The 27,414-nt window shown below is 41.2% G+C and overlaps 1 protein-coding gene across 6 annotated transcripts in view; it reads left to right on the forward strand.

The window, feature by feature from the left end:
* THSD7B (thrombospondin type 1 domain containing 7B) overlaps positions 1 to 27,414 on the forward strand; it is a 952,777-nt gene that overhangs the window by 49,017 nt on the left and 876,346 nt on the right. Inside the window, exon 1 of one of the 6 annotated variants that reach the window (XM_037848911.1) lies at positions 14,234 to 14,352. The exons of the other annotated variants lie outside the window; for them this stretch is intronic. The gene's annotated coding sequence lies outside the window, so the exon portion shown is untranslated. Of the gene's footprint in view, positions 1 to 14,233; positions 14,353 to 27,414 lie in introns of those variants that run through there. 6 annotated transcript variants of the gene reach the window in all.

The following is a 27,414-nucleotide window of genomic DNA, read 5'->3' on the forward strand; positions in this document are numbered from 1 at the left end:
AAAAAAGATTTAACAACCCTGTGTACTGATTCTTCAACGAACGGTTGCTAACCTCCATCCAATCCATGTAATTCTGATTGGATAATGGTCCTGCAGTCCCCCAACCTCCTTCTAAGATCAGGCATTGTTATTTTTATGGAGAATTAGGATTTAACATCTTGGCATGTATTTGATTGATTTTACCTTTTTTTCAGTGAGGAGATGGATTTCTATGGAGAATTGAGATTTAACATCTTGGCATGTATTTGATTGGTTTTACCTTTCTTTCAGTGAGGAGATGGACCATGTGTTCCTGCTCTGTTGGGATTGAAGTTACCCAGTTAGGTCACAAGGAGAGTTGGGCCAGTATCTCCTTCTCACAGCACTGGTGGCTGGAAGTTAAAGGTGAAACACAGCTGCCAACTCTGGAATGTCAGACTTTGTGCATCTGGACCATAGGTCTAAGAAAGAAAACCCTGTGGAGAAAGTGTGGTCGTGTGAACAGAGCCAGCCCCCAAGTCAGCTGGATTTTAGTCTCAAATGTCCCTCTAGCAAGTTCAGAGACCTCAGACAAGTTACGGAATGTCTCAGGGTCACCTCACCCCTGCTGTAGTATAGATTAACCGTTGTAGTGACCTGGAGCCTGTCAGCCTCACGTTCTCCCCCCGACAGGCCTGAATAACCCCCCATGGGTGTTGAGTCTCTCACAGGGTGTTGCCCATTCCACTCGTGGTTGCAATAAATATAGTAATGCTTTCCAGGATGACAGGGACATGAACTTCTCCAGTCTGCTGGTTGGGATTTTAGGGTGATTCTTCTTTCATCAATGCTTTTGCAAGGATGGCAAATAGTTTACTTTGGAGAACACTCTCAAACCTGATATTTGAATATTTTTCTTCATCTTATGCCAATCCCTGTCCTTCCGGTGAACTTTAGAAATGAAGTTTTCTTTAGAGCATACATACAGAGCTCTATGAAACAACTAAATTTATGTAAGAGGAAGTGCAGTATGACAAAGGAAGTATTCATTTGGGCCATCTCTACACAGTGATAAAACAGCTGATTATTTTAGTGGGGGGCAAAAAAAAAAAACCTATGGTATTTGGCTTTGTGTAGATCAAAAACAAATGGAGACTCTGTTCTTTCTGCATGCTTTTTCTTTAAACCTACAACCTGCTCTAATTAAAAAAAAATAGATAAATAAAAATTTTAAATTGTTGGTTGTATTTTTCACTTTGGGGTCTCTGCATTGGCTCTCTAGGCAATAATGAAGTGAGATTTACAGCAGTTTTATTTGTTGTCCAACTGTATTTATTTGCATGGTCCTATAGCTAACAGTTGTTGAGTATTCACTGGGTGCTAAATGCTGTGTTAGGGGCATTATGTATACTATTTTGACTTGGCCCCTATTCCAACAATATGATAAAGATGCTGTTCTTATTTCTCCCTCCTCATTTTATAGTTGAGTAAATGGAGGTCCAGAGAGATTAAATATCTTGTCCAAGGTCACAGAGCTAGTAAGTGATAGAGTCAACATTAGCACTGAGGTATTTAAACTTCAGATTCTTACTCCTTCAAGGTTTATGCAGTAATTTTTTTCTCAAAACTTCCTCTATATTCACAATCTGGATGACACTAACTATCCGCCGAATGTGTTCGAAGGAAATTCCTTGGTACTTTTGGTTGGAAAAATCATACAATTCACGTAAGAAAAAAATAAACTATTCTGCCTGTATGACATTGGTACATTACCCAATCTCATTATGTGTTGACATTTCGAAGCCATCTCTAACGATATCCTAACTTCTTGGGAGCGCTTATTTTTCTTTAGTATATCACTTGGTTAGCTATACATTTTCATTTTTATAGCAAGAGAAGACCAATTCGCTGCTGTACCAACTATCCTCTTTTACTTATTAAAATAACTGTAAATTCAGCACTGATGAAAAGTGTCAGATTGATAGCAATGCTCTAGGAAGCCACAGAAAGGAAGTGTAAAGCCTTCTCTCATTTCCTGCCAATAATCTCCGACCAAAACCTGGAAGGGGCATTTTTAGAAAGGAGAGACTAATTCGTGGTCTTCGACAGTCACTCTAAAGTTTCCTTGAAAGCCCGAATTAGAAAATTCAAGTACACAGTAAAGTAAAGGGGAGTTTTATCCTTTAGAGTTGTAATGATTAAAGGAAAAAAACACCTTTAGAAAAAGAGACTTTGTATTTATTAATCACTGTAAAACTGTTAGGAAGGATGAGTTCCTTTTTATCTTAAAGTGTCAGAGGTAAGTCATGGAGAGTATCAGAGGGTCTGGAGGGCACCGCCAGGATGGAGAGCTATTGTCAAAATTACTTGATTTTGAGACTGATTGAAAACACTTGGGATGTCTGGATTGAAGGAAGGAATAATGTGGGGCCCATCCTAATTGTCCTACACTGTTTAAAGCACTGTCTTGTTAATAATATCTACCTTTTATTTGTGCCTAATAGGTATAGGCTCATTGCTCATTATCTCATATAATTCCCACAACCTGGAGAGGTAGCTACTATTACTATCACCCCCATTTTATAGATGAAGAAATAGAGTCCCAGAGATTGAGAAATTTGTTCCAAGCTGAAACTAGTCTTGCGTGGTGGAGTCAAGACTTAAAACAACTCTGTCTGCTTTTAGAGGTCTTTCTCTAAATTATAATACATAATCCACTTCATGAATGACAGCTTGGGTTCATTCTTTTATCATTCAGCTCTTGGGTACAGCTCCGTGACTAATCAGTAAAATTATAGGATGGTGTATTTAGGCTCTGTAAATCTAATTTTAAAGTAAGTAAATGTAAAGTCATCTGTTTTCCCATGTTAAAGAATTTGGAAGTTGTTCTTTAGGTAAAAGTGAGCTATAGAAAAGTTTTTAAGCAAGAGTATATCAGATTTAGGAAAGAGAGGATTTAGGAAAGATAGAAGATTTTGTAATAGTCTTGGCAAGAGTTGATGGAGTCTGGACTTTGAGCAGTTGATGAGGAGATGGAGTAAGTAGACTAAGAGACACCTAACAGGTAAGCAGGAGAGACTGTGGTGGATAGGTAGACATGGCTGGTAAGTTAGAAGGAAAGTCGGGATGATTCTCAGGGTTTCAGCTTAGCCAACTGGGTACATGGTGACGTTATTACCTAAATAGGTTATAAAGGAGAGAATGCTTTGAGATCATGGAAAATAAGTAATGCATTTCATTGTTTACTTGCTGTTTGTAGTACCTGTGCCACATCAAGGTAGAGGTGTACCTTCAGTTGGAAATGAACTTCAAGTTCAAAGGAAAGGTCAGGGCTGGAGAAGGAGTTTGGGTGCATCCAGTTGGAACTCTGGGAGTGGATGAAACCTCCTAGAGAGAGCATGCAGAGTAGGAGGACTAGAAGGCCAAGGACCATTAACAAAATAGTCATGTCTGTTCCAGCCATTTAGCAGGTGGTTGCTGGTGGAGGAGCACTACAAAGAGAAAATTAGATCATCAAGCCTCATGATCATAAGAGAACATGTTGTGTGTGTGTGTGTGTGTGTGTGTGTGTGTGTATGTGTATGTGTTTGCAATTGTCTGCTAAACAAAGCAATCTGTGTGCAGCTGAACATTTCCAGTCTTCTCTTACAAAAGTCTTCCGATAGAGAAGGAGTAGGAATCAGTTCTGAGGACTGTGATTTAGTCTGGGACCCCCAAGATATCTCCTCCTTTCCTTCATCTCTCTCCCATGCTGCTTTACCCCAATGAGCCTATCTTTTCAAAATTATGATTTTCCAAAATTCTTATGTTCTGAAGAATGTCTCTGTGTTAATGATATACTGTACTTGAGGTGTGATAGGATACTTTGGGATGGCATCAGGCTTAGGTTTTTCTTTCCTTTCTCTTTTTTCTTTTTTTGGTAAGAGGCTGAAACCATTTCTCTTCCTTTTTATCTTTTTAAACACTTTTCTTCAACTACAGGTGGAATAGTAAGAAGGCCATCTCACATCCTTTCTCCCCTTCTATTTCTTGACAAGCTGTGTGACCTTGTACAAGACACCTCAGCTAACTTGGGCTCAACTCTCCTTATCTTTCAAATGCAGAAATTGGACTATATTTTCTCTAAGGTCTCTTTCAGCTCAAAAGTTTTGTGATTCCGTAATTCAAGCCTGCACATAAATGCCGTTTAAATGTCATTGGTTAGATCACCAAAAGGCTAATAATTATATAATCAGGGGTAGATCAAATACCATTGCAATAAGGTTCTTCAAAGATTAAAAATTTCTCTTTATAGGAATGAAGTCAAGATTTTTTTTTACCAGGTTAAAATCTCCATTTTGGTATGAGCTCTAATTAAATTACAGCCTGAGAAATTTAGACGAGAGCAAAAGAAGGACCCTCGCACACACACACACACACACACACACACACACACACACACTTTGACTCCAAAAGTTAGAAGATAATAGTACATGTTCATTGGGTAATGTACAGGCTTTTAAGAGAGGTGAGTAATATCTTGCCAAGGAAGTTGTAGCTGTAAGAATAAAGTGGGAAGAACCAGGCTAGGGGATTTTGCTTTGACAAATATGGTCCTGGGGCTCATACTAGACTGGGGAGGATATTGTCTTCAAACAGGTTGACAGCAACATTTCCCAAGAGATGGATCATATGATGGTTGATATGGAAAGCAAATTGTTAAGCAGGAGAAGCATGCCAAAAAGGACTGCTGGTAAGAGGGTCAAAGGGAGGCCATAAACGGGAAGCCAAATCAAGAAGTCAATGAGGAGGAGGATCAGGACCAAGTTGAGAAGAAAGGTATAAGAATATTATCAGGGAAATCAGTGCTATGTAAGGATTGGTACACTATGAGGGTACCAGGAGGCCTACATTTACATAGCCCCAGTTACCTACCCTCATAGTTTTGAGAAGCCTGACAGAGCCACACTGGAAGACAAACTACCTTTAGTGCCCTGGACATTCTCAACTTAGGGAGATGAGACTGCTAAGAACCAGGGAGGGCTTTCCTTCCTTCAGTGTTCTGATAATGGGGCCAATGGTGTATGAAAGTTATGTGACATTAGAGTATCAAAATGTTCCTGTGTATTGCATCTTCATTTTCTATTTATTTCAGTAGAGTTGGCAGTGGACTCTCAGATCAGTCCTGTCTCCTGTCCCATCTCTGCACCCCCTCACCCCACCTTGAGTGAGTCATCTCTTTCCAGAACGGTGACAGCCATCACCAAAATTCAGAGCTCAGTATGACACAGGGCTGTTTGTGCAATTCACTGCCAATATAATATAAAAGTTCACCACTTCAGAAACATCATCTTAATCACTGGGGTCAAAAGAACCTTTGGATGTGACAAGTAGCTGCCTCCTTAATTAACTTCTTCCTTCTGATTGGCAAGGAGAAGACTGCAAATCACCAACACATGGACAATCCCTTCACAGTTTCATTTCTTTATATTTGTGTCTGTAAGTTACAAATATGGATTTCAGCCAGAGTCTTTAGTATTAAAAGAATATATGGAAAAGAAGCCAATTCTCACTCTTAAGGTAAAGGTGAGAAAGAGCAATGGGGCCAGGGTTTGTAAGTGAACTGATGAGTGCATTTCATTAGTCCATGTGTGTTGAACACCAACTGTATATCTGACACTTTTATTCTAGGCACTGGGGGTACAAGAGTGAGCGGGCCAACTGAGTTCTGCTCTAGTTAAGCCTACATTCCAGTGAAGAAACAAGTAAAGAATTAGGGGAATATCAAATAGTGATAAATACTATGCAAAGAACTAAGTAGGGGAATGCAATAGAGTGTGACTAGTGGCCATTTTCTTTAGGTTTCCAGAAGATCTTCTGAGGAAATAATATAAATGTTGAGATCTGAATGTCATGCAGATCTGGAGGTGAGCACTGTAGGCAGAGTACATAGTTGGTGCAAAGGCCGAAAGGCAGCGCTGAGGGTGGTAGGCACTGCTGAAGTTTAGTGGGCAGCAGAGTCAAGGAGTAGGAGGTGAATTTTTAGAGAGGTGGAGATCAAAGAGTAAGTTTAGAATTTATTCCAAGTGTTTTGAGAAATCACTGGAAGGAAATAATTGAAAGCATATAAGCAGGGAAATAATTTTATCTGATGTACCTTTTAAAAAGATCATTTGAGGTGCTATGTGGAAAATAGAATGTATGAGGACAAGAGTGGAAACAAGAGATCAGTTAGGAAGCTACCACCATCATTCACCATGAAAGATCTTGGTGGTTTGGTAGCAGAGATGGAGAGAAGTGGATGAATGTAGGATTTATTTTGGGGGTGGATCTAACAGAACCAGTTACTTTCCTGTGGATAAGGTGAAAAAAGAAAGAATCAGGGTAATTGCTGGCTGTTGAGGTTGAACAACTTAATGGTATTAGTAAATAGCTGAATATCATCTGTTTACTAAGTAAGATGAAGATGACAGAGAGAGAGAGGTAGGTTTGGGGGGAAATCAGAGTTCAATTTGAAGTACACATGAGATGTCATAAAAGATGTCAAGTAACCAGTTGCATATAGATTTGGGGCACTGAGGAATCCTCAGTGCTGGTATGGCAGAAATAGTTACAGCTCATTGCTTATCCTTGTGCATTCCCCATATTTTCCACCATCCTGCATTTTGATGGGATCATGTGACTAAGGTCTAACCAGTGGGCTGTGTCACTTTGGGTTGAAGCATAGAAGAATGGATTCAAGTTCTCCGTGAGGTCTACTTCTTCTTCTGCAGTGATGAGCCGAGCCTTGTTCTAAGTGGCCTGGATCCTTGAGTGAATTATGTGAAGCAGAGTCACCACTTTCTCTGCTAACTTGTATTGCTCATTCAGGGTGAGAGAGAAATAAACCTTCTTGTGTTGAATCACTGAGGTTTGGGGATTAATTTGTTTCTGTAGCACAAATTAACCTATCCTGACTACTAGAGCTGGAGAAATAGATTTGGGCATTATCAGTTTAAAAAAAAAAAAGCCATCAGAAATCATGGGACTGGGCATGTTTAGTTCATTTAAGGAGAAAGTGTAGATGGGGAGGAAAAGGGAGCCCCGTATCAAACTGTAACACCCAGTGACTGACCAGAAGAAGAAAGCCAGGAGTGTGAAGTTTCTAGGAAGCTGAGAGAAAAGATGAGACATAGGAACACAATCCTCAGTGCTGAAGTGCTCAGTATTTGAGCAGAAGGGGTGGTTTTGCAGTACATCTAGACATTGCAATGGTAGTTGAGTTTTCCCTAGAGTATTGATTGTGGGAGAAAGCCTGTGCTATGATTTTGCAGAATTAAGTCATGAGTGGAGCATAGCATACCATAAAAATTCTACATTGACAAACTGTTTCAAGCCAGCAGGTCATACAATTTGAGGAGGTTTTTTTGTTTGTTTGTTTGTTTCCTGGCAGATCTTGAGCAAATCCTGGACAGATTCAGATAGATTCAATCTGGGAAGCTTTTCCTGATTCTTTGTACACTGGGTTAGATGCTCCTTCTTGGAATTTCCATTGTGTCCATAGGATGCCTTTATGACTTCTCATATTGCAATTTAAGTGTTGTTTTTCACCAGATAATAACCTTCTCCAGGACTCTCCCCAGTGTTTACAATGGTCCTGCCACAAAGTAGATTCTTAGTCAGTGTTTGTTCAGTGAATAGTCTTGCCTGCCACCTGGCAAGATCAACTGCCTGCAAACGTAAGGTGATAAGGATGCGGATTGTCACAAATATAAGGTGATACATATTTCTTATCATCATTTGAGCAAAGGAATCCTAACCCTATTGATTAGATTCTTCACATACTGTAGTCCATCAGCAAGTACTGAGTGCCTGCTGTGTACCAAATAAAAAAGTACATTGAAGGAAAGAGTGGAGATAATCTACCTTAGTCTCTATCCTCAGGAAACCAACAATGCAGTCAAGGGGACTTGGCTAACAGCTATGAAACCATAAGAGAACACTATAAGATGGTACACTTAGTTAATTGAAAAAAATAAGTGGTATAGACAAAGAGCATTTTAGGAGTTTGGTGAAGGGGAAATGGATAAATGTGAAATAAACTTAGATTTAGGAAAATGTTCTTAAAGGACGTAGGATTTGAGGGGAGGGGGGATTTGCAAGGCTGGGATGGAAAACAGTAAGAGGGTCTGAATAAGAGCTTCACTGACTGTAAAGAGGCAAATGAGGAGACCTTGAGACCAGAGCAAAGGGTGTGTATAGGGCAGCTGTGAGAAACATGGTTGGAAAGGTAGGATGGGGACAGACTAGGAAGGACCACACAGGTCAGTTAGGTGGTAATTTAGACCTACCATCCATCCATCCATCCATCCATCCATCCACCCGTCTGTTTGTGAAACATTTAATGAGTGTCCACCATCTGCCAAGCACAGTTGTTAAGTACGGGGTTGGGGGTGTACTCATAAACACATAAAGTCCCTGCCCTCATGTAGCTTCTATTCTTGATGAGGGGACAGATAACGAATACTGAAATATCTATGTAGCAAAACTTTAGTTTGTGATAAATGTGATTAAGTAAAGTAGGGTGGTATAAGGAGATGTATAGAGATAGAACATTGTAAGCTATTTTGGATTGGGGGAGGTCAGGGAAAGCCCTTTGGGGAGTTCATATTTATGAAGAGATCCATGTAAAGAAACAGGATGAAGAGAATGAGTAGGTTCCTGGGGGATCAAAGTGATATGATAAAGAGTATTCAGGGAGACAACATACTATAGGGAAATGTGGACAGTCAAAGAGGTAGCAGCAGGAAAAATGGCATAATGCAGAAATCTAAGAAGATAATACACTAGAAAGCTTTGATTACAAAGGTTTATCTTATATATAAATTTTCTTTTCAATGTTGAATATATTAGAGTTTTTTTGTTGTTGTTTCTAAAATAGTCGGGTATTACTGTTTAAATATTAAGAAAGAAAAATCTCCATACTCCCCATTCAAACCAGACTCTATTTTAACAGTCTGTTTCTCCCTCCTCTCTTATTTTTTCCACCTCTCATACCCCATTCATTAACACTATAGTTTGGGATCTGTTGACAACACTGTCATTTTCAAAGGTTTTCTTTTCTTCCTACCTGTAAAGGGATGCTCAGCCCATCAGATAGGCTGGTGTCCTTGGAAAATAGAGCAATAGAAGATACAGATTCTCTTGCCCATCTCGTCAAAGTTAGGCCTATGAGTATTTCGTGGCTTTATGCCCAGTAGAAGAGGATTAGGGTTGCCAAATCTTTGGATAATAACAAGCTCCAATCTACATAACACCTGGTCTTTACAAACCAAGTCATTATGAATGTGATGCAAATTGTCACTCCAGGGGTTTTAAAATTTCCAAATCGGTAGGAGTTGCTTCATATATATATATGTGGAAGTTTCCTGCCCATGTCCCCCTGTTTAATGTGGACTAAGTGACTGCTTCTCCTGATTCTACTATGGCTTAATGACTTTAGAGAGCAGTGGGGAGGAAGGGATCATCACACCAAAGATCTCTTGGTTAGTAAATATTCTTGGTGTGTGAGCACCCAAACAAAGAACTCAGATGATGCTGGGCATGGTGGTAGGGGTGTGCCTTCTAAGATAGGGCCCAGAAGCAAAGACCCCAGAGTTGGCCAAATGAGGGACTCAACACTGTTTATCTTCTCTATGCTACTAGTATATGACAAGAAGACAGACCAGGGATCCAGTAGCTGAGATAAAGAACTAAGAATTTGGATCCTGAGGTAAAAAACTGGTTGTAAGACCTGGGGAGAGGGGGGAAGGCAGATGTAGAAATGAGGAAATGATTGGGCTTTCCAAACAACCATCAAATGCATTTAGTTCTTTCCCTTTTCATTAAGCCTCCATCATCAACTCTTGTCTGGACGACTGGTCTGCTGCTTCCACTCTTGTTGCTTTATTTGTCTCTGCAAAGCACTAGGCTGACCTTTTAAAAGTCTAAATTAGATTGTATCACTCATCCAGTTACAGCCATCCATTGGCTTACAAAGACCTGCAAATCTTCCCTATCTGCCTCTCTACCCTACCTCATGTCACTGTCCTCCAAGCACACCACTCTCCTGCTACTCCAGTCCCTGATTGGTTTGTTATATGCCAAGCTGTTCCTACCACAGTCTTTGCCATGCTGTCCCTTGCACCCCATCTTTCTGACTGATGCTTACTTAATATGAGATGGTTAAAATGCAAATGCTAGTGCCAAGCCTGCCCCTCCCCCCTGGCTTTCCCACTTATGAGCCCTGTAACGTTGAATAAATTGCTTAAACTCTCTATGCCTCTTTTGTAAAATGGAAATGATAATAGTGCCCTCCTCATGGAGAGGTTACGAGGATAAAATGATATGTGTAAGGGATAAAGCACGATGCCTAACTTCTAGAAAATCTCAATAAATGCAATTTCTTTTCTTTTGGATTTCAATCTAAACATTGTTTCCACTTCCCTCTAATGTTTTCCTTTTTCATAGAGCTCTTTTCTTTCCTTTCTTTTTATATGTTTGCAATTATTTGTACATCTGTTTGCTTATTGTTTGTCTCCCCCTTTAGACTGTAAACTCTTTTAGGTCAAGGACTCAGAACACTATATCACTGAGTAACCAACACCTAGAACAGCACTCAGCAAGTAAGATGCTGAATGGATGATTGAAGCTAATGGTTCAGGACTAAGTTTGTGAATGCCAAGCGTCTGCTGGGAAAGGGTTGGCACCTCGGCCGGACTGCGCAGGGCCAAAAGCCAATGGAGTTTCACCACACTACTTTTCAAGACATTATCTTTATAATGTATTTTAAGATATAGACACATCAAAATCAAATTATGGGACCATACTCAAAACTTACATTTAAATGCTAGGATTAAATGCTCTTTTTTGGCAGGAGAAATGTTCAGATTTGCCACAGAATCTCATCCCATCTGTAGTTGGCCTGAATGAATTGTGTAAATGAGACAATCATGGCCCCTTTCCTCCTCCTTCCCTCTTTCCTCTTCTGCCTCCCAAAGTGACTAATGTTTTGACTCAATTCACTGCTTTAACGCATGGGCTATTGTGAAGCAGGCAGTGACTTCTGTGGTGGCAAGCCCAAGTTACAGCCTCATGCTTGCATTCCTCACTCCTGTTTTAAATTGGGCTTCTTTATCTACATCCTTCTTTATCTCTTATTTGTTGAATGCCACTGCTCACTTATTTCACTCATCTAGCACTTTTCCATCCAAGCTTGATAGACTGTGTGGAGAACACTGTGTTCAGAAAGAACCGTGGCAGACACACCCAACAACAACAATAATGGAAACCTAAACTCCAGTAGTATTTGGATAATATAGTGTTACTTTCCACTGCAGCTCCCTCTTGGGACCTCGTCCCAGTAGACTTTTTCCTTCCATTCCCTCTCCTGTTCCTTTGTTCTATTGTTTTTTTTTCTGTGCCCACTAGAAGACCTGGTGCTGCTTGAGGGCTTTAGCATCTATATGGGGGGTTAGGGGAATTTATAATCTCCAGCTTAATTTTGACACCTGGAATATTGATCTATTCATCACACATAATGATGCCATCTGTTTCTCAAGGCTATTTTCTTCCAAGTGCCTTCTTTGGTTACTTATGTTTGTTTCTCCTTTTCAGTCTTCATTGTCCAACCTCCCTTTCCCTGCCTATGTTATCCTTTTAAATTTTTCTAACCTAATCTAGATTTTGAGGGCAATGCTTTTATTAAGGCCCGAAGCTGACTGTCTTGGTGAGACACTCATAAACACAAATTGGAAGTTTGAATTAAAAATGGAAAGAGGGAGTGAAATGAGTCTGGTGTCTCCATCTTCCTTCTATCAGGTTTGTCTGCAGTCGCATGATGTCAGGTGAAGATTAGCTGATGTGTATGCTGAAATACCTGTAGTCAACATGGTGCCATAATGAGAAGTGATTATTCTGTAGTTTGAAGGAGACAGTAAGCTAACAAAATGAAGAAATACCTAATACTCATAGTTATATGTATTTTAGAAATAATATTGATTCCCTCCTTAAGAATTAAACATTTTAGGAAGCCCAGTGTATAGGACATAATTGCCATATGGTTATTACCTCTTATATCCTAGTTTCAAAAAATGAGGAACCAAATAAAAGCAATGCAACAAAGGAGGAAATTTGGGTCTTAAGAATCAAAATATTCTTATGAATACCATAAGTGATCACTGAGGTAGAGCAATGGGTTAATGAGAATGGGCTGACATACTCAATTAGAATGAATGTTGAAATCAGATGGCCAGCCTAAAGAAAAACACATATATCACCACTTCCTCTGAAGAGGGACGTGGGATACCTAACTACCAAGATGTCCATAAACCATATACTCAGAAGTCATCCGTGATGGCCTCTTTCCAGAAGGATTGCAAACACTTAACTTTCCAGTATATAGACATGTGCATGAAATGGGATGTGGCCTGAAAATGCAGTGTTGATTCTGGGAAACCTGGATGTAATTGTTCAGGAAAATAGAAATGTTTTTCTTTGGCTGTTGTTCTTGAAGTTACTTAAATGAGACTCATTGGCTATTGATTCTTATAGATTGAGATGACACTAAAACATAATGGACCAGCTTCTCCCTCCCCAGGTTCACGGGATTGGCAGCTTACCCCTTGGGAGTAATAAATCATGGTCTTGGATTTGGCGAAATATTCTGGGATCTGGATGGCAGCGGATTTACTTATAAGACAGTGATGTCAGAAAGAAAAGCATAACCCAGAGTGTGATGGTAGTGCGTACTGGGAGAAGAGTGATTGCTGTTAAAATATTAAGCAAGCGGGTTCCCTTTCCACAGCAAGGCAGTTCAGAGTCCCTCACCAACATATTCACTTTTCTCTGTTAGGTGGCACTTATATTCTTTTAGTTGTCTTTTTTATTTTTTATTTTTCTTGTGATAGATCTTAGCTGTTTTATTTATCTCTTTAATTTGTGCTATGACATCAAGCTTTAATTTTTGTCATTATTATTTTGCTTTCTTTTAAGCACCCATGGTGTGCCAGGCATTGAATAAAATAGAAAAGGTACAATCCCCACTGTTGCTAGGCTCACACGTTTAAAGAGATATGACAGGAAAAATATCCTGTAATTGGCAATAGACAGCCCTCATGCTTTTTACCCCTTCTCCCTTTTGAAGTAATTTCTTCATCTCTTTGAACAAGCTTAAGCAGTTCTCTAGATCAAAGGTGCCAAAAACCAGAAGGACTTGGAACAAGTGTCAGAGAGTAAGCAAACGACTTTGAGAGCTGGGACTCTGTTCCTTGCCTGCCCACGTGTACTTTGCTCTCCTGCCTCACCTGGGCTTACTGGGGCTCGGCACCTCTCCTCACTCCCCTCTTCCTCTCCAACCCCCCCACCGCGCCCCTCTTCATCTGCTACCCTGAAGCCAAAGGCACCTCCTAGGTCCCCGAAGACGGCAAGTCCTTTAAACAGGCAAGAGGAACCAGGGATTTTCCCAGGCTTTGGCCCTCGGGGAAGTCACGCCTCTGGAAGCCCCTCGACAGGGAGGGGACAGTTCAGGCAGGTGCGGACCCAGTTCCTAGCGATTCTCAAGGGACACCACTAATTTTATACCTTCACTCTTTCCACATATCCCGCTAGGATGTTTGTCATTTTTCTCAAAACACTTAAGCCCTCCCGTGCCCGGGGACTGCAGAGGAACGCAGGGCCATCCTGATCGTGCGGGATGGCTCTCTGTGTGTTTTACTGTTGTGTTTGAGTGTGCAGGTGTGCGTATTGGGGGGGCATGGAGGACCACCGCCCTCTCTTCCTCCTCCGTCCCATTACTCCATGGATCCCCAGAGGCGAAAAGCGCTCGTCCCTCTCCATGGCGCTCACGGATCCAGCCCAGCTGGGGAGTCCCCCTCATCCGGTCCGCACCTGCACCCCGGAGCTCCAAAGTTGCGGAAAACAGTCGCTGGGCGCGGAGGAGCCAAGGGGGAGCGCCGCCGCCGGCGGATGCTCGCCACGGGCAGCGAGCGGGGGAGAGCGTCGGGCGAGTGCCTCGGCTAAAGGAAGGGGTGGAGGGAGGAGGAGGCGGAGGGAAAGAGAGAACTGTGAGGGGAGGAGGGGAGCAGCTGCCGGGGAAGGCGAGGCGCAAGGTGGCTCCCCGCGGCCCAGCGCCCCGCGGCTCTCGGGGACGCACCAGGCAGCCAATGGCTGCCTGCAGATGGCGTCTGACTGCGCCGTACCGTTCTCCTCCTCCTCATCTCCCTCCCCCTCCTCCTCCTCCTCCTCCTCCTCCTCCAGTGTTGAGGAGCCAGAGTCGCCGCCGGGTTGCCAGACGCTGGAATGGGTGGTCTCCCGACACACACCACCATCTTTCTCGCGCTCAGGAAGCTTGGGGCTCGGCTGCTCCCAGTGGCTGCGGCGGCGGCTCGGGCGAGGCGGGTGAGTGCAGTCGCGCGGCGCCGGGAGCAGAGGATGCCCAGTCTCCAGCCGGCGGGCTCGGGCGCGAGGTGGCAGCGGCACGGGGCGAGGGGCACGCCGGGGGCACGGACTTGGTTTGTGTCTCCGGGCAGCCTCTCTCGCCCCTTCCCTCTGCCAGACGCGGGAACTTGGAAGCGTTGCTTCTCGGACTCTCCTGGGTTAGAGCTTCGGAAAGGGGGTGCTGTCCGGGGCGCAGCATGCGGAAACCCCAGCTGGCGGGTGGGCGAGGACAGGTACGCAGAGACTTGGGCACCGACCTCGGGCAGTGGGACTGAGCCGTGGGATTGGGGCGGGATGAACTCTGTTCCCTCCACCTCCCTCTTGCTTTGGAGGGCACTGATGAAGGCAAGCGGCGTTCCCCATCCTGCGCGGGGAGCCTCGGAGGGCGGCTAGTTCTGCGGGTTTTGCAAACAGGTTGACTGAGGGTTCCCTTTCGGTAACGCTGACGGCGAAATCTGCGTGTGGGCGTTCAGTGCCCCTGGAGGATATAGCTGAGCCAGCCAAGAAGTTTTGCAGCTTCCTCTGATTTATCAGTGGAGTGTCTGGAGGCTGCAGCAACAGTTTCCACTGTCCCTGCGGGGGGCGAGAAGCGAGCTGGGGAGAAGGGGACTCGCTGGTCGGGGGTGACATCACGGTTGTTTATTAAAAGAAAACTGGAAACAGGGCGGGATTGTGAGGGACAAGGAGGAGAACGCGCGGATTTTCTAAGACATCCATCTGCGCCTGTCACCCATTCTCTATTACACCTTTCCAAGTATTAAAGTTATTTAAATATGCAAATGAAACCTTGGCTCTTTGGCTTTCGAAGTAGGAAAGCTTAGGGTGTGTGTGTGTGGGGGGGGTGTTAAGCTCCCCTGACCCCCATGCAAATTTTTAAATATAAGAAAATAAACTGTATTTGGGGAAGGGGCGTGTGATCTAATGATACTTTTAAAGGAATAATTCTGAGCATCCCTTAAGAGCTATGTCAATTTAGTTCCATGCAGTTAAGATTTAGTTCTGCTAAGATTGTGGGACCTCCGTGTGTTCTGTGGAAGGCATCAGGGTCCCTTGGTTCTCAGTTCTCTGCCAGGATGGTCTGCAGGTAACATGCAGTTTCCCACCTTTAAGTGCATTTGTGCTGTTGTGAATGACAACCTGGCCAGAGGAGACTGCCTGGTGTTTCTCACCAGTACACCTGTGGGTGCCCTATTGTCATGCAAATGGTGACACGTGCCGGCAAGAGTGCATGCCAGCTAGTCTGTTGGTGTGTGTGTGTGTGTGTGTGTGCGTGCACGTATGTTTGTGTGCATCTGGAGTTTCCTTTTGACAGACAATCTTTGGATGTCAAAGTGATACATTTATCTTCTTGGCTGTGTCAGGGCAGTCTGGGTTTGGTGGGTAACTGGGAGGCAGTGATCTCCAGGGAAGTCTCTTTGAGCTTTTGACTGTACTATAGCCGTTAGTTAAGGCTTCCTGAAAGTCTCTTAGTATGTTACTAACCAAATCAAGAAGTGTATTCAGTGGTGAGCGAAAAGCTCCTGCCTTTGTGGCTTAAAAGCTATGCAAAGTCCCTGTCTTGAGGCTTCACTCTGATGCACTGCTGTTTTTAATCCTCGATGCTATTGATAAGAGGTGCCTTCTTTCAAAACTTGGTGCTTTTTGTTTACTGTGCGGAGGTGAGCCACCCTGTAGATTCTCTGTGGTTGACTTCATCCTATCACTGGCATTGTGTTCTTTCCATCTACCTCTTTGAGTTGAGGACTGGAAACTCTTCTTCACACAACTGTAAGTGAAATAGGATTACAAAGACAACTCTTCTGATGCCATAACAACATACACAGATACTTCTTACACATTAGTACAGACAGTTCCAGCAGCCATACAAACCACAGAAGACCTACAAACAAGTCAAGGTTCTGGGAATATTAGGGATTAATTGTGCTAAGTACTTGGAGATGTGTGGCCCAGGAAGGGCTTGCCTACTGCTGGATAGTGTATTTTGAAGGTTCATAACTTGGTGGGCTCACTTTGAATCTACCGTAATATTTAAATCAGTATTGAAGAATGATCTTCATGATGTTTCTTAATCCACCCCTGCCCCAAGTTTTTAATCAACTTATTGCTTGTTAAAGAGTTGAAGGACTAAAATGCAAGAACACTGTTAGATAAAAAGTAATGACTGTCATAAAAAAACAGTACAAATCCAGACTCCACTGTTTGAGGACTGACATTAATTAATTGGCAACTAAATGTACTTTTCTGATTTCTGTTGAGTGTGCCCGGTGAGAGAAAGTAGGTAAGGAATTAAAGGAAAAAAATGGGACTGTTAAAATGTACTTCATAAAAAGGCTATTAAGGGCTTTTGTCTACTTGCTTCAGATTCTGATTCTGAAGGAATAATTCTTAGTGTTTGTAAAAAAAGGAAAAAGTCCTTAAATAGGCAGTCAGAATAAAAAGGTAGGAGCTAAATTAATGGAAGGGTGGGAGGAGGGTGTCCAAAGAAGAAAAATCCCAAAGCATGTCAATCTTTTTAATTATGCTTCACAAATTGAAGTTGGAGTCATATAATTCCTCCAAAGAAAAAAAATCTTGCCAAAACTGCAATTTAGCTGTTCTGCATACCTTTATAAAGAGTAGGCATTAAAGTAATAACATCGTTTCAAAAGTTTGAATAGAATGATGAAGAATAGTTGACTGGTCCTATTGAGTTAAGAATCAAAATGACAAATGATACAATATATTAAATACACATCAAGATAAACACATCAAAGGATTCTAAGTAGTGACAACTACACTACTTGATCGGGGGAAAAAAAGAACAGTGACCTATATGACAAAGCTTCAGAGATGCTATACAGAGGAAATATAAAGGAGGCATCTTTGAATAACTATAGAAGATTACAGTATCAGAAACTATATGCATGAGCTACTTAGCCATGCTTCTGGATTTTTGAGCATGAATTGTACTTAAGTGTTTTATGTTTTAAAAAGAGGTTATTTTCCAGTATATAAATAACTGTACAAGAAGCAGCTGCATTCATTTTAACACTGGGCAGCTTCCTAAATATAACACAGGTCCTTAATTTGGAGCTGTTAATAGGATTAATATCCAAGTAATAATTAACACATTAAACCTGTAAGAGTAGAGGAATTTTTAAACTCCACTTTTAATGTTAGATGTTTACTATTATGAGTCTGAAGTGGGATCAGTGTTTTAGCAGATGTGAAGTTACTGGCACTCTTACTCCAAGATGATGAACATTTTATTCATCCTTTAAAACTTCTCCACTAATTAGAAATATTTTGTTGATGTTTAGACTCAAATTTTTAATGGGTGGTGATTCACAATAGCTGATAGCAGCCATTGACAAAACCAAGCCAAAGAAGATTAGGTGCTGTTCCCAACTACTTTGTAGCTCTTGACTGAGGAGGAATAGGCTTTCTAGTCATTGATTTCCTAGGATTATGCTTTCACTGCAAGCCATGTTGAACAGAGAAGACCAGTTATACACAATATAGATACTTATGTTTCAATTATAATCTACCCGTGATTTATTATGATCACTCTATAGCTACTATATCAAGCAATTCTTTTGAAGATTCATACCAGTGAAATTCAATGACTCTATGTCATTCTTTGGTAAAATTCTGAAACTAACTATAGAAATGCAGAGAACAGGGGTTTCCACTGCTGGTGGGAACTCAGGATGTATTGCAGGGATTAGGGGAGTGGTTGAATCCAAGCTTGGTTTGTAAGCTGAATAGTTAATAGATCTGGCATACACTACTATATTTTAAGAGCATGTATATGCTGTTGTGCTGAGTAAAATAGAGTATATTTAAAAACATCACTAAATTCATGTCAGCTTTTGGTCATTAGGTATTTTTGTAATTAATGGATTCTAAAAGTAAAGCTCTTTGCTGTACTGTGGGGATCTGTAGACTTTTTCAAAGTTTTTTTTTTTTTTTTAAAAAAAAAGAGGTTGTTATACCAGAAGAGGTTGGGTGTTGACCCAGATGTGAGGATATGTGAAAGTGTTGAAACATTTCTTGGATGGAACCAAAGGCTATCAGTTGTTGAACTTAGGTATTTTGCAGCAAGGGACATGGTGCTTGCTTTTGATTCTGTCTCTCTAGACATATTTTAATTATGAACCTCTTGTAATTAAATATGCTGTAGCTAAAATAAGAATCCTAAGTAACTAAAGCACAGATGATTCTTCAGTGCTTTGACTGGTGAGAAGCTCGTTGCTGTGTTGCACTTGTAGGCATGAGGGCTGGTTGCTGATTTGTGCCCTGGTGTTATGTTAGTGAACAGCTCATTACTTCTGGAAGAATCACAGGGTTGACAAAAGCTCTGAACTTTGTGACAGTTGGGCCCCATTGCCTTGCCTCAGACTATATTTTGTAGTAACACATATTTTAATTGTGGGTCGTTTCAGGTGTTTATTATGAAAAGCATCCCATGTAGTACAAATAAATGAAAGTATTTTTAGTTACAACGAGATGAAAGCTTGAAGTAATCTCTCCTTGTACAGTTTGCTTCTGGGCTCCTCTCTGTTTTTCTGCCTTTTGTGCTTATGTTAGACATGTTCAGGGCAACTTGGGCAGTGTGCATCAATACGGCCTTACTGATTGTAAAAATATTGAAATACTTCGGTACTAGTATACAGACACCATCACATGCTATGGGCCACTCTCCCAGTACTGTTTGCACCCACTAAGAGAGTCCACCCCTGGCACAGCAGGGGCTCTCGGGACCCACTCCAGGGCTACAGCTAGAGCCCGTTCTGTTTGGTTGGTGCTTAAGTCCTACCAGTTGATTAATATTTTTAGTATTATCCCTTGATACTTCCACTCATAGCAAGAATAAATGCTACCATTTGCATTATCAAGTAAACTTGAAATACGTTTAAGTTTGTATTTTATTTTTTTATATCTATATAGCATTTATATCTATTAAAACAATCATATACATTTATATAACCAAAGAATCCGTAAGTACCTAGGTCCCTTTCAGTTGAGTTCTCAATTCATATAATGCCAGTCAACCTTTAATTTGTTTTCCCAGAAAATGTAACATAAGAATACTCAGTCACACTCTCAGTAAGGGGCAGAGCTAAATTTCTAATGCAGGACATCCATCCACTGCATGTATAAATCCTTTTTACCCATAACTGTCTCAGACCACTTAATTAAAATGTGTGTGTGTGTGTGGGCCGAGGGAACAGTTCAACAAGGCTTTATTTTTTTGTTTTGTTTTGGGAAAAAGTAATTATTTTTTCCCAACTACATGTTTAGTCTTCAGAATTAACTCAATTTACTTTATATAGACTTCCATTCATTTCTGTGATTAAGAATACTTAATGAGGCTTCATTGCACCCAAATCAACCCATTCCATTAACTGGACTATCTACTGGCCAATCAAGAGAGTCAGAGAATGACCAAGACTGTGGCCTCTGAGCAAAATTCTTTCATGAGTTCTTCTGGATCCCTTCTAGCTAAAACTTAACACAAATACAGCTACACTGGTCCTGGAAGATGTAACTTAAATTATGCTTCTTTCTTGAACAGAAACAATAGTATTCTGGTTCTACATCAATTTCTCAATTGATGGCGGTTGTCAGTTTTCTGTTACCCACGTTCTTTATTAGGCCTATCTTTGAAAGTCCCTTACAAAAACCACACCTGTTTAAAACTACCAAAAATGCTGCCTCCCTAACCCCCTGGGAATTCATATCATACCTGTTAGTGAGCTTTCTCAGGTTATGTCAGTTCACAAAGGCCTCTTTCTGAACAACTAAGATGGTAAATTCTTGCTGTAATGTTTGATTGAATCTATTTTCTTCCTAGTATTTACTTATGGAATCCTGGTAGTAAAGGATTTCAGTGGGAAAGGAGACCATTCCCTGCTGAGAATTCTGGAAAACACAGGAGAGGGGGATGTGATGGAGAACGGGGGCCTGGTCGACAACAACCGTTTGAGCATCTGTAAAGTAATGCTTAACCGTGTTCGGGTGGCCAGTAAGAGTGACTACGAATTATTGATTACCTGTGATGTGCTGTAGACCAGTCTGGGTGCATTAGAATCAGAATGTCTATAATAATATTGCAAAGAAGATACTGTTATTTAGTCCCATTTTTTGTGTTAGGAAATGGAGGCTGAGGAACCTTTGGTACTTTGCTGAACAGCAGTGCAGGTTGCAAATCACAGAACCAAAATTTGTATCCCTGTCTCTTGGACTGCAAAGCCCATTCTGCTTGTGATACATCAGACTTCCCCTAGGGCCTTCAGTTCTGGTCAGCGAGTTTACTCTCAATGTCTGCTGGAACTTCTCCAAAACGCAAGGGCCTTCATACTCACCAACCACCAGAACCTCCACAGACAATGCAGACTACTGACAGGAAGAGTATTGGGAATCACTTCTGCCAGGAGGTAGAAGTGTCATTAGGAAATGTGAAAAGAGACTGCGTTTTGACTTGGCACAGATCTTATGTGTGAAGATTATAGTATCTTAGAATTATACAGCGTTTGAGACATTCTCATCTGAAAGGGTTGGCTTCCTGATGAACTACTGGAAGATTCAGAAAATTCAGACATAGGAAATCCATACCAGCTTCCTTTTTATTAATGGCTTATAATTAAGAGAGAACCATTCTGCAAAATATGCAAAACTTAGCTTTTGAAATTAGCACAAAGAAAAGGATCACGGGGAAATTAGTCTTCTTGCATCTGTGTGGGTGGACTGGCAGCAACTCCTGCAATTCTGCTGAGAGGTGGTCAGTTGAGTGCCTTCATCTGCCCTCTTTGTCTATGTGCAGGAATGTGTCCTTGGTCAAAGGGGGCAACTCTATGAAGAGAAGGGCTGTTCTTTGGCCAGACTTGTGTGAGAGATCACAATTCTAAAGGATCAGTTTCTTAAAAGTGTTTTTGCTGGGTCAGCATGACCTCTCTTGACGTGGACCTCCATGGGGGTGTGTAATAACTGCATTTCCAATGCCAATGTTTCTTAGCAATTTCTATAGAAATATAGTACTGGAATATGCCCAGTTTCTCTTCTTGCCTCTGGTAGATTTTATCATCTATGAAGAGGGTCAGAATATTTGAAGCTGTAAAGAGAGAATTTTACTTATTCCAGGAATGAACTTTTTCACACTCAGAGCTGTCTAGAAATGGGCTAGGTTCTCTCAGAGAAACATTAGTTTTCCATCATTGGGGGTAATCAAACAGAGGAGGTTAAGGTGTTTTGCAGAGATATGTACGTTGCATATGAATAGCTAAGATTTATTGCACATATTCAATATTGTGCAGATACTGTTCTACATGTATTGACTCATGGAATCCTGACAACACCCTTAGGAGGTTAGCTTTGTTATTATCATTCCCGTTTTACAGATTCAGAAATTGTAAGCAAGTTGCCTCTGATCAGGACCTGTGCACAGGCAGTCTGGTGCTCGAGCAGCCCTTTTCAATAGAAGTACAATGCGAGCCTCAAATGCAATTCATCTATGCAATTTTTTTTTCAATTGTGGAAACATATATACAACCTAAATCTTCCCATTCTGACCCCTCCTTAGCATTCCATTAGTGGGATTAATCACATTCAGAACATTGCAATGCCATCACTGCCCCACCATCCATTACTAGAAATTTCCCTTCACCCCAAACAGAAATCCTACACTCATTTCTTAACTCCCCATTGCCTCTTCCCCCACTTCTCATAACCCATACTCTGCTTTTCATCTCTATGGTCATATTCTCTGATACCTTCTTTGTGTTTACTGTGGGGCTTAAATTTAACATCTTAAATCTATAACAATCTTGTTTTTCTTTGATGCCAACTTAACTTCAATAGGACACATAAGCTATGTTCCTGTACTCCTCCATTCCCCCACCTTTGTGTAGTTCTTGTCAAAAATTACATATTTTACATTAAGTCCCAAACCACTGATTTATAATTATAGTTTATGTATTTTAGATCTTGTAGGAAGTAGACAGTGGAGTTACAAATCAAAAATGCAGTAGCTTTGGTATTTTTATTTCCCATGTGATCTTTACTGGAAATCTTTATTTCTTCATGTGGTTTCAGTCAATTGTTTAGTGTCCCTTCCTTTCAGCCTGCACAATTCCCTTTAGCATTTCTTACAGGACTGATGTACTGGTGATGAAGTCCCTCAGCTTTTGATTATCTGGGAATGTTTTCAGCTCCCCCTCATTTTTAACCTCCAGGTGTTTGTGAATTTTCTAAGTCTCTGATGGTTATTGACTTCTATTTGTATTCCATTGTGGTCAGAGAATGTGCTTTGAATAAATTCAATTTTTTTAAAATTTATTGAGGCTTGTTTTATGTCCCAGCATATGGTCTATTCTGGAGAAAGACCTGTGATCACTAGAGAAGAATGTGTGTCCTGGTGATTTGGGATGTAATGTTCTATATATGTCTGTTAAATTCCTCTATATCTCTCTGTCCTTTCCTTGTTTCTCTGTTGGTAGGGCTCCCTTTAGTATCTGAAGTAGGGCAGGTCTTCCATCAGCAGAATCTCTCAGCATTTGTCTGTCTGTGAAAAATTTAAGCTCCCCCTCAAATTTGAAGGAGAGTTTTGCTGGATAAAGTATTCTTGGTTGGAAATTTTTCTCTCTGAGAATTTTAAATATGTCATGCCATTGCCTTTTCGCCTCCATGGTGGCCGCTGAATAGTCACTCCTTAGTCTTATGTTGTTTCCTTTGTATGTGGTGAATTGCTTTTCTCTTGCTGCTTTCAGCACTTGCTCCTTCTCTTCAGCATTTGAGAGTCTGATCAGAATATGTCTTGGAGTGGGTTTGTTTGGATTTATTCTATTTGGAGTTTGCTGGGCATTTATGCTTTCTGTATTTATATTGTGTAGAAGGTTTGGGAAGTTTTCCCCAACAATTTCTTTGAATACTCTTTCTAGACCTTTACCCTTCTCTTCCCCTTTGGGGACACCAATGAGTCTTAAATTTGGATGTTTTATTTTATCTATCATATCCCTGAGATCCATTTCGATTTTTTCGATTTTTTTCCCCATTCTTTCTTTTGTTCTTTCATTTTCCATTGTGTGGTCCTTGAGGATGCTAAGTCATTGTTCAGCTTCCTCTGGTGTTGTGCTATGAGTATCCAGAATCTTTTTAATTTGGTCAACAGTTTCTTTTATTTCCATAAGATCGTCTATTTTTTTAATTTACTCTTGCAAGTTCTTCTTTATGCTCTTCTGGGGTCTTCTTCATGTCCTTTATATTCTGTGCCATGCTCTTCTTCATGTCCTTTATATCCTGTGCCATGATCTCATTGTTTGTCTTCAGTTCTTTGATTAATTGCTCCAAGTACTTGTCTTCTCTGATCTTTTGATTTGAGTGTTTGGGTTTGGGTTCTCCATATCATTTGGTTTTATCATATGCTTTAAAATTTTCTGTTGTTTTTGGCCTCTTGGCATTTGCTTTACTTAATAGGGTTCTTTCAGGATATGAAAAACACCAGTCTCTTACTTGTCAGATCTACAGCTTGGTGGCGTACACTTTAATTAACCAGCAGATGGTGTCCGCGAGTCACCTATTCCCCTCAAGTCAGTTCTCCCCAACTTTGTCTTTGTGCTGTGTGGGGGTCTGATTCTTGTGGGGTTCAATTGGTGCACCAAGTTTGGGTGTGTTGTTGATGCTGTCCACCCTCAATGTGGGGCATGTGTCTGAGCTGTTAGGAAGGCAGGGCAGCTTTAATAATCAAACCTCCCAGGTGTTCCTGGGGATTTAAGGCTGCTGTAAGAGTCTAAACCTTCATTTCAGTCTCGCCACAGATTGTCTCTGCCACTGACCCACAAGTCCTTGGTATTGGCATAGGGTCCCTGGGATTTCTGAGCGGGTCCCCCTTCCCAGTCGTGCTCTTCCAGGACCTCTGCTGAAGGAAGGCTGTGCCATGTCACAAGTGCGCGCCAGCCCTCCAGGGAAGCCCTGGGTCACCAGGCTGTGCAGGGGTGTTCCCAGCCTGCTGTAAAGATGGCTGAATGGGGCGTGTTAATTTCCCCCTTTTCATACAGTTCTGCCGTCCCAGCTCCGGGACAATTAGCTGTGGGTGCACTAAAGCCCACTGTCCATGGCCGATATTGTGGCATGTGCATGCGTTGCGGGAAACACTCCCCATCACACTGGGACCCTTGGCGTGGCTCTGGGCTGTGGCTCTGGCCCTGGGCAGGAGCGTCCCCAGCCCGCCGGGAAGATGGCTGCAAGGGGCATGGTTTCTTTCTCCTTTTGGCTCCCCTCTGCCCTCCTGGCTCCGAGACAATTATCAGCAGGTGCAGGAAGGGCTATCTTCCTGGCCAGATAGTGAGGCATTTGCAAGGCCCGCTCCTGCCGTGCTTCACTGTGCGGTTCTCGCCACCGTATCCGCAGCCACTCCCGGGTTTTATTTGTTTTCTTTTTTTTTTTTAAAGAACTAGTCTGTCTCTAAATGCCAACCCATGGTTTCCCCACACCGCAGCATGGCCACTGGACTTTCAGCCGGCTCACTCACTTGTTGCAGAATGCAAACTCCTGGTTTCACCAAATGCACGGTCCCTGTGGATTTAGCAGACCTTGTCTGGCTGGTGCATCTCTGGAACTGGTGTTCTGGGTCACTTTCTGGCTTTTATCTAGTATTTTTCATGGAGGTGTTTTTTTTTTGCCCTGTTTCACCCAGCCACCATCTTTGGTTCTCAGGCCATCTGTGCAATTTTAATTTCCCAGTAGTCACATTATTAAAACAAAAAGAAACATTAAAATTAGTTTTAATAATGTGTCTTAACCCAGTGTATCTAAAATACTTCCATTTCAACATGTAATCAATGTGAAAAAGTTGTTAGCAAGATATTTTAGATTTTTTTTTTGTTTTCAGTAACTTACAGGCATATTTCAGTTCAGACTAACCATGTTTCAACTGTTCAGTCACCAGTGTGGCTGGTGATGGCCACATTCAACAGACTTAGAGCCTAGCTATTAAAAATTCCACTCTACAGCCCTCCTATTGATTGCTGGTTTCCTTCCAATGCTTACACCCTCAGATTTTGTATATGTGAGGCCATCCATTTATTTATTAATTTAGTCTTTATCAGGATGAATAGTTTCTTAAAAAAAAAAACTTTAAGAAGTCCATGATTTCTTTCACTAACACATTAACTTTTAGACACTGTAAAATAGGAAGATTTCTCTGAACCTCATCTGTTAAAATATGAATCCCACATGCCTATTTTCATGCATTAAAAAATGAATCCCACGTCCCTTTCATTTTTGAAGATGGAGCAAACCTGGCTTGCTTCCACTTTACAATTATTCATACACATTAGGAGATTACCTCGCCCTTCTTGTGTCCAGGCTAAATAGTACCAGTTTCTTTTGTCTTTTAAATTGTTGTTTTTATTTGTTTTTAGCGCAGATGTGCAGCCTGATGCATATGAAATGGTAGCTTAGGGTACACTTATTTCTAGGGAGCAGGAGAAAGGAAAAAAATATATAAATAAGACTGAGCTTAACCAATTTTTCTAATTTACATTCAATGTGTATTTCTCAGCCCTCTTTTACTATATTCTTATTATGATAACTGCAGTCAGAAATGATGTGCAGCCCACCAAAGTGATGTTTTTGATCCAATTGTAGTAATTTTTCGGTAGGTTTGATTCATTTTCTGGCATGCAGTGTTCTTCTCCGTGATCTGAAGGGCCTTTCTCAAGTTGAATTTCTGACAGTAACTGACCCTCTGGGCTGTGCGATGCTTCAATTGAAAAAGCAGAATGTGACATGCCTTTCATTCTGAAGAACATGTTAAAAAAAATCCTGTGTTTCCTTTGTAAATGCAGCTTCTATTCAGCTATACATTTTAATAATTCTAAATATCTTTCTGGGGCAGGGGGACACGTTACACAGGTAGTTTAAATCTGGCTTCAGTTGCTTATTAAAAGAAGAATATTAAGAACACGGCTTGTGTTAGGAAGAAAGAAAAATTCTGGACTTCATTGGGAGGAATTTCCTTGTGGAGACAGACTCTGAGGATGTGTCATCCAATATGTGCATGAATATTAGATATTTCATTTGGATTATAGAGTTGGTGGAATTAAGACATAATGCTCGTGGACATAATATATTCCCAGTGCAGCACAGTTTTTAGTTTTTTTTTTTTTTTTGAGTAACTAAGCAGTTTCTATACAGAAGGCAAACCACTGTAAAGTGCATGATGCATTTGTTTATAAGCTATATGAATAAATTCAAAGAGTATTTATTAAGCACCTGCTGTGTCCATGACTCAGAGTGGATAAAACCAGGTATAGGATACCAACTCCAATCTCCAGGGCTTTCCAGTCTAACCGGGGAATGTGACACACACATCCTCTGCCCTTGGCAAAGCCAAATCACCTAAATAAGGTGATTATATACCTGTCTGTCTTACTAAATATAAGCTCCATAAAAGCAGAAAATGCAGCTTTTATGCAATATCTTGCAGAGAATAACTGCAGTGGGTGCTTGTTGAATTAAATGAAAGAGGTAAATTAATTTTATTTATATGTGTGAATTAAAATATAGCTGTAATGCCATATTTTAATGTGGCCATCTTTGTAAAAAATGCATTTTAAATAATGAAGATGAATATAGGCTAATCCCAATCCTTGTGCTACTCCTCTGGTTATGTAAGCTCTGCTGACTGCCTTTGCTGATTTCTAACAGCTGACCTCCACTTGGAAAAGAGTGTGTTAACCTAGAGGGAGTGTGGCTCTCTTTTCTCGAGATGCCAGGGTCATACCGAGATTTCACCTCAGTCACAGAGATCTTTGGTACAACGAAAAGTAAAATGTTCTATTTTGTTCAGCAAATAAAGAACCATGTCATTCAACCTCACTAAGTATCCCTTGTAAGTGTGCATATGGGAGGTAGCCAGTGAGTGGGATAAAAGGTGTGTTTACTTATGCCTGCATAGGGCTCCTGGCATTTATTGAAGAACATAGTTCTAGAAGATGCCAGATGTCCATATAATATTTGTGGGCTAAAGGAATCAGCTAAAAA

This window comes from Choloepus didactylus, chromosome 9, assembly GCF_015220235.1.
Source record: "Choloepus didactylus isolate mChoDid1 chromosome 9, mChoDid1.pri, whole genome shotgun sequence".
Taxonomy (NCBI): Eukaryota; Metazoa; Chordata; class Mammalia; order Pilosa; family Megalonychidae; genus Choloepus; species Choloepus didactylus.